Here is an 8,582-nt window from a genome sequence, read left to right on the forward strand (position 1 = left end):
TGCAATGTTATAGACGTTTGATAGATTAGAGAAAAGCTTATGGATGTCACCAAAATTTGCATCATCTCTGTATGGGTGTTTGAGGTCACCAATCCCCATGCTTTGTACCAATACTTCTTCAACCTAAATGACTCTCCTAATAAGGGCATCTACAACCTTGTTTGCAGTGCCTTTCTTGTGCCTCTAGTCTTCCCTCTTAAATTAGTATTGCTCCTATGTAAAGGTTGCTAGCATTAGTATCCATAGTGAACAACTTTCCAGAGGTAGGTAGTGCCAAGATAGGTTATTATGCTACTCCTCCCTTCAACTATTCAATAGCTTCATCTACTTGTGTAGTCCACTAAAAAAATTTGTTCTTACCACCTTTGATGGTATCGAGTAAAGGTACACAAATGTGATTGAAATTCTTGACAATTTTTTTATAAAATTTTGCCAATCAATGGAAGCTCCTAGCTTCCACTAGTGTCTTAGGTGTTGGCCAATTGAAGATAGCCTCTACTTTTTTAGCATCCATTTTTAGAGTTCCCTTTGAGATGAAAAAGCCCAAAAATGTCAACTATGTTTACATAAATGAACACTTTTCTATATTGATTGCTAGTTTCTTCCCATGTAGCCTTTTGAGGACTAGTTCCAAGTGTTTCATATGTTCTTCCATGATGTTGCTAAAGATCAATACGTCATCTACGTAGACAACTAAAAACTTGCCTATGAATTCATGAAAAACTTCATTCATCAACCTCATGAAGGTACAAGGGCATTGCTAAGACCAAATGGCATTACAAGACTTTCATACAATCCTTTAGTGCTTTTAAATGGTTTTTTTTGTCTCATCTTCAAGCCTTATCCTAATCTAATGATAGATTGATTTATGGTCTATCTTTGAAAGGTAGCATGATACTTGAAGTTGGACTAATGGACCTTCCATTATGGGTATAACGAACCTATACTGGTGTCTTAGGTGTTGGCCAATTGAAGATAGCCTCTACCTTTTTAGGATCCATTTTTAGAGTTCCCTTTGAGATGAAAAACCCCAAAAATGTCAACTCTATTTACATAAATGCACACTTCTCTATATTGATTTCTATTTTCTTCTCATGTAGCCTTTTGAGGACTAGTTCCAAGTGTTTCATATGTTCTTCCATGGTGTTGGTAAAGATCAATATGTCATCTACATAAATAACTAAAAAATTGCCTATGAATTCATGAAAAACTTCATTCGTCAACCTCATGAAGGTGCTAGGGAATTGCTAAGACCAAATGACATTACAAGACATTCATACAATCCTTTAGTATTTTTAAATGGTTTTTTTTCTCTCATCTTCAGACCTTATCCTAATCTAATGATAGCTTTATTTACGTTCTATCTTTGAAAAGTAGCATGATACTCAAAGTTGGTCTAATGGACCTTCAATTATGGGTATAGTGAACCTATACTGGTGTCTTAGGTGTTGGACAATGGAAAATAGCCTCTACCTTTTTAGGATCCATTTTTAGAGTTCCCTTTGAGATGAAAAAGGCCGAAAATGTCAACTCTATTTACATAAATGCATAGTTTTCTATATTGATTGCTAGTTTCTTCTCATGTAGCCTTTTGAGGACTAGTTCCAAGTGTTTCATATGTTCTTCCATTGTGTTGCTAAAGATCAATATGTCATCTACGTAGACAACTAAAAACTTTCCTATGAATTCATGAAAATATTCATTCATCAACCTCATGAAGGTGCTAGGGAATTGCTAAGACCAAATGGCATTACAAGAAATTCATACAATCCTTTAGTGGTTTCAAATTTATTTTTTTCTCAACTTCAAGATTTATCCTAATCTAATGATAGCTTGATTTATGGTCTATCTTTGAAAATTAGCACGATACTCAAAGTTTTTCTAATGGACCTTCAATTATGGGTATAGAAAACCTATACTAGTGTCTTAGGTGTTGGCCAATTTAATATGGCCTCTATCTTTTTAGGATCCATTTTTAGGGTACCCTTTCAGATGAAAAAGCCCAAAAATGTCATCTCTATTTACATAAATGCACACTTTTCTATATTGATTTCTAGTTTCTTCTCATGTAGCCTTCTGAGGACTAGTTCCAAGTGTTTCATATGTTCTTCCATGGCATTGGTAATATCAACATGTCATCTACATAAAAAACTAAAAACTTGCATATGAATTCATAAAAAACTTCATTCGTTAACCTCATGAAGGTGCTAGGGCATTGCTAAGACCAAATGGCATTACAAGACATTCATACAATCCTTTAGTGGTTTTAAATGTTTTGTTTTTTTCTCATCTTTAGTCCTTATCCTAATCTAATGATAGCTTGATTTATGGTCTATCTTTGAAAAGTAGCACAATACTCAAAGTTGGTCTAATGGACCTTCAATTATGGGTATCATGAACCTATACTTGATTGTTATTTTGTTTATTTACCTAGAGTTAGTGCATAGCCTCCATTTTCCATCCTTTCTAGGGGCCAAAACACTAGTTTTCACATAGGGGATGAGACTTTTTTAGATGAGTCCTTTTGATAGAAAATCACCAATTTGTCTAGAAACCTCTACATTCTGGTTAGGAGTGAGTTTCCAATAAGTTTTGTTGGGTAGAGAAGCACCTGGTATGAACTCTATCTGCTATGAGATGTCCCTTATTGGTGGGGTTTTATCTAGTTTATCCCCTGCAACTATTTCCTTATAATTCTATAGCATACCATCTACTTCCTTGGGTACTTCTTTAAGAATTAATTTCATCTTAGGTTTGAGGACTAGGGCATACCCTATCTCAAACTCTTGTATAGAATTTATCATTTATTGTTCACCTACCATGATGACTAATTGTTCCTTAGGTTTGTCTTGGTGATGATCAGGTAGGGGTTAAATGTATTACTTATGACCACCTTGACTAATTTGATATTTTTTTGTGATACCATCATGCTTCGATTTTAAGTCATACTTTCATGGATTCCTTAAAAAATGTGATAGATATCCATGTCTACAAAAATATAAGGGAATATATCCTTCATGTATTTGATTGAAAAATCTACCTAATCTTGTTCATTTATAAGGGTTTTTTGTCCTTTTGTCAACCAAGATACATGGGAGGGATTTGGGTGGGATATTTTCTCCAAATTTAATTTATCTACCATTCCTTTAGATACCAGATTTTTAGTAGAATGAGAATTAATTAATACTTTGCATACCTTTTCATGGCTCTTGCAGTTGGTCTTGAAGAGAGTCTTTCATTGACGAGGCTCCACTGGTATGGGTGCTTGGATCAAAGTTCTTTTCATCATGAGGGTAGCCCCTTCTTCACCAATATAATATCTCCCATTTCCATCATCTTCTTGCACAAGATTTTTTCTTCTCTCTCGGTTATTCTTCTTCTCAAGACACATGTTAGTATAGTGACCTATATGGTTGCAGTTGTACCATTTGATCTGCCTATTATTTCTTCCACTATTTTAATCTCTGCCATTACCTCTCCTTCCTGTGTATCCACCTCTTCAACTACCTTCTCCTTGGGTGTTCTCTTTATTGGAATCATCTTGTGGACTATTGTTTTATGTTCATCTTCTTGCGTACTTTCCTTTTCCACTATTGTTCTTCTATTTGTTTCTACCCACTTGTTCATTTCTCCTCTTGAAATTTTCTTTAACCTTGAGTGCCAATTGGTAGAATTATTTTACTATAGTAGGACTTGTTAGACTAATTTCATCTTGAAAAGAAATCCTCAGTCCTTGCATATATATAGAAATTTTCACACTTTCAAGTTTGGCAAGCCTAGATTTCATCACCACTTTCTATAATTATTCATTGTAGGTGGAGATGTACATCTCCTATTGTCTCAAACTCATCCTTTTCTTATGAAGTTGGAATTTATAATCTTCAAGGACATAAGTATTTCTAAGTAGGGTTATCATCTTATTACATGTCATGATTGGGTTCTTTTTGTTCTTCACCCTATCATATTGAGTGAATTTTCACTTTGTGAGTGCAAAGCTCTTGAGCCTAGACTTGGAAATCTTCACTCTTTTTTTCTCTGAGGTGTCTTCACAATCAAAGATACTAGTTAGGGCATCTACCCAATCCATTGCAACATCTAGATATATCTTCCCATTGTATGTAGGAAAATCAAGCCTAGCATACATGGTCCTCCTCTCCATAGACTTTAGAGTGTTCACAAGAAGTCTCTAATTAGTTGGCCACTCTTCTTCCTCCTACTCAAGGGGTTCTTCATCACTCCCTTGTCTGGCTTCTTTAGAGTTTTCACTACCCTTTTTACCTAGCTCTTTCTTAAGATTTTCCATCTCTTGCCTCGTCAACTACATCTCCTTGTTCCTTTGTTCATTTTACCTCAATTTTCTCTCTCTAAGATATTTCACTATCTTTGGATTGGTCATCCTTGTAGGCAACCCTCCTTCATCTTATCCATATATAGTTTTAGTATACTTTTACTGTGAGCGATCTTAGGTTGCTTTGATACCACTTCACATAGAGCTATACTTTTACTGTGAGCGATCTTAGGTTGCTTTGATACCACTTCACATAGAGCTCTCCCTTTACTAGGAAACTATAATGGTGTGTGGTCTTAAATCTTCTTAAATTCCCAAAAATGGGTTTAAGAGAGGGCTATACACCTTTTTATAGACTTTCAAACAAAACATGAACTAGTCACTCCAAAGAGTACAATTAGATCTCTTAGAAAAATACTACCAAATACTTGGGATTTTCTTGAAATGGAAACCCATGAATAATAAGGGAAATTTAAAGGTTCATAAACATATAATAGTCTCAAAATGATAATTTAATAAATCATATCCTATGCCCAAGAGTCGAAACACCAATTTTGGGTTTTATGCCTAATAGTCCTATTAGCCCTATAAATGAGGTAAGTAGGACTTATTGTAAAACCTGTCCAAAGGACTTGGTAAAAAAAATTGATATTCTAACACCCTTTTGGAATTTTTTTTATAATCCAAAGCTTTAGACACCCAAACAATAAGATGATCACTAAACCCTTAGTACAACAAGTAGTCCTATTAGGCCTAATAGATTAGGTTTGTGAAGGAAGTCCACACAAGCCTATTGTCGAGGATTAACCACTACTTGAGCTACTTGGAGAGATCTATAAGAGATCACCATCCATCATCAAACATGTTTTATTGATCCCCAAAGTACATCAGACACTTCAATGCCTGATGTCCTAAACCAAACACAGAGAGATGTTTGGACTAGCCTAGGTTACAAAAATAAGAAACTCAATCTCGATCCTCCATCCTTCTAGAATCCTCTACTATAGCAACCTAACTTGCATTTTCCTAAGTGACATAGAATTCCCACTATGGAAAAGAAAGTTAGGGCGTTTTTCCAAAAACTACTAATGGAACATCGATTTTGGTGCAATCTAGAGAGATGTTTGTATTTATTTTGACTCAAACCTTTTCAACACTTCAAACTAATTGAATTCTCTTCCTAGAACATACTAGATGATGACCCAATCATTCATTTGCCCCTACCAATCTGTACTAGTCTATACACACATGTGCAATAATCAATTTACAAGGAAAATATGGATTTTTATTCATTTCAATTGAAAAATTACATTCTACTCAATTCTATGTCTTCCACCCCCCTAAAAGGGCTATATGAAGACCTTTCCCAAATAATCCATCCAATTTTCAAATTTTGTGACCATTTTCTAGTGATTAAGTTAAAGTTTTTAAAAGTAGTCACAAACTATCAAACCTTTACGAAGTAGTTAGTGATAATTGAGCTCACTTGGACATTAAAAATAGTTTCCTATATGTGTTGAGCATTAAATTATTAATTATTTTAAAGATACCATAGACTAAGTTAGTTTGGTTAATGAAGGAACACCAACATGAACTTTTTACTAACCAAGTGCACATGTTTAGAAGTCCAAGACGACACCTACCCTATCCTAGGACTAAGATGTTCCTAATGACCATAGTGAAAAAAAAATGGTATATAAACCACCAATGGTGATTAGGCCTTACAAGTAGGATTATATACACTAAAAAACTACTTCTTAAATTTATGAAAGACTCTTAGACATCAATTCCCTTGGGTGAAACTCTCATGAAGAGCTTCTTGTACTGGATTCCTTAGAGAGTGGAGGTATAGATGGTCCTGCACCAAGTAGGTATGGGCATAACCCCAAGAAAACATCTCAAGTACTCAAATTTATATATAGGAGAGGGCTTAGTAAAGATATCCATAATTTGATCTTTTGTACTAACATATTCTGGTTTGATTTCTTTCTTTTCAACCTTCTCTCTCCAAACATGATACTTAATAGATGTATGCTTAGTCTTAGAATGCAGTACATGATTCTTAGACATGCTCATTTTACATGTGTTATCACAATGTGTGAAAATAGGATCTAAAAATTCTATTGCAATGTCCTTCAATATCTACTTCATCTGCATGATATGACGATATTTATTTTCTTCTACTACATACTCTGCTTCGTTTCTAATTTGTGACATACAATCTTGCTTCTTTCTCATCCAAGAAACCAATCTTCCTCCAACAAAAAATACTCCACCACTAGTGTTTTTCTACCATCCATAATGCCTTCCTAATCCACATTAGTATGAACACATAAAGTGAAATTACTTTATCTATTATACCATAAACCATAATCAAGTGTACCCTTTAAATATTTGAATATCCTTTTCCCTACCGCATAATGATACATCTTAGGAATATCTTAGAATCTAGATACAATCCCAACTACATTTTCTATTTCTGGTTTGGTGTAAGTCAGATGTTTCAAACCTCCAATTATTGATCTATACTTCTTCTACTCAACTATAAGCATCTAATTTTTTCTAGATAACTTGTGACCCATTACCATTGGTGAATCAATGGCTTACAACTTTCCAAACCAAATTTTTTCAACAAGTCTTTTAGATACTTATCTTGAGAAATGAAAATACCATTATTTCTTCACACAATCTATAATCCTAGAAAAAACTTCATCTCGCCAATCATGCTCATCTCAAACTCATTCTTCATCTCTTTAGTGAATTTATCAATTGCCTCATCATTGCCTCCAAAGATTATGTCATAAAAAAATATCACAATAATTAACAAACCATTCTCAATTTCTTTCAAATATAAGTTAGCATCTATTGTACCTTCAATGAATCAATTTTTTTCCAAATACTTATCCAATCTTGCATACCAAGTTCTAGGTGCTTTCTTTAGACTAGATACTACTTTCTTCAATCTTTATACCATATCCTTGTCTTCTGTCAAAGGAAATCCTTCAAGCTGCTCAATATAAACTTCTTCTTCAAGTTCTCCATTTAGGAAGGCTGATTTGGCATTCATCTAATGTACATTTTGAACTTATTACTTGTTTCATAAGCCAAAAACATTCTCACTACTTCCATTATGGATACTAGACCATATGTTTCTTCATCATCTATTCCTTCTTGCTATGAATAACCTTTGTATACCAATCTACCTTTGATTCCCACAACTTCTCCTTGTTGATTCATCTTATTTATGAATACCCATTTAGTTCCCACATATTATTCTTGTCTTTAGGCCTAGGAACCAAATCCCATGTATCATTCTTCATAATTGATCTAGTTCTTCCTTCAGTTCTTGAATCTAATGATCATCTTTGCATCCCTCATCTCTACTTTTAAGTTATACTAGAGAAATCAAAGATAATTCCTCAATTACTTTGTTTCTTTTCATCACTCCTTTGTCTTTTCTTCCAAATATCTTCTATGGTGGTTAATTCTTTTCCAAGTTCCTATTAAGTGTGGGAGTTGTTATCTCAACTATTATCTATTCTCTTGGTTCATATCGTTGCTCTCCTCTTTGCTCAATAATTTTCACATCATTCCACAAGTCATTGTTATTCTCAAAGAAAACTTATGTATTCTATGTAACAATTCTAGGATTTTCTTCTTCCTTATCAGAGTTATACTCCATCATCCTCTCTTTTACTCAAAACTTTTTAGAAAATTTTATATTTTTACACTCAACAATTGTCTTAGTTCTATGAATAAAACATTTGTAACTAATTTCATCATTTATGTTTATATAACATTTTCTTCCAAAAATTATGAAATAATTCATTGAGGGTTTATGACCAAACCATAATTCATAAAGAGTCTTGTTCATACCTTTGGTGATCTGTACTTTGTTCATAATACATACCACTATATTGACTACTTCTATCCAAAATATCTTGGATAAATCATTCTCAAACTTCATTTCTCTTATTGCTTCTAATACTGGTCTATTCCTCCTCTTAGCTATCCCATTCTACTTAGGGATCTTAGGTGATGATAATAATCTCTTAATTCCATTTTTCTCCCAAAACATATTAAACTCTCTAGAAGTAAACTCTTCACCTCTATCTGATCCCAAACATTTAATATTTACACTAGATTCATTTTCAACTCTATTCTTCAATATCTTGAACTTCTCAAATGCTTTATATTTTTCTTTAAGAAATGCTAACCACATCATTCTAGTAAAATCATCAACAAAAATCATAAAGTACCTTTCTCTATAGAATCCTCTTGTTCTAGTAGGGAA

Source organism: Cupressus sempervirens, chromosome 4 (genome assembly GCF_028749045.1).
Source record: "Cupressus sempervirens isolate cs-2001-9-10 chromosome 4, ASM2874904v1, whole genome shotgun sequence".
Classification (NCBI taxonomy): Eukaryota; Viridiplantae; Streptophyta; class Pinopsida; order Cupressales; family Cupressaceae; genus Cupressus; species Cupressus sempervirens.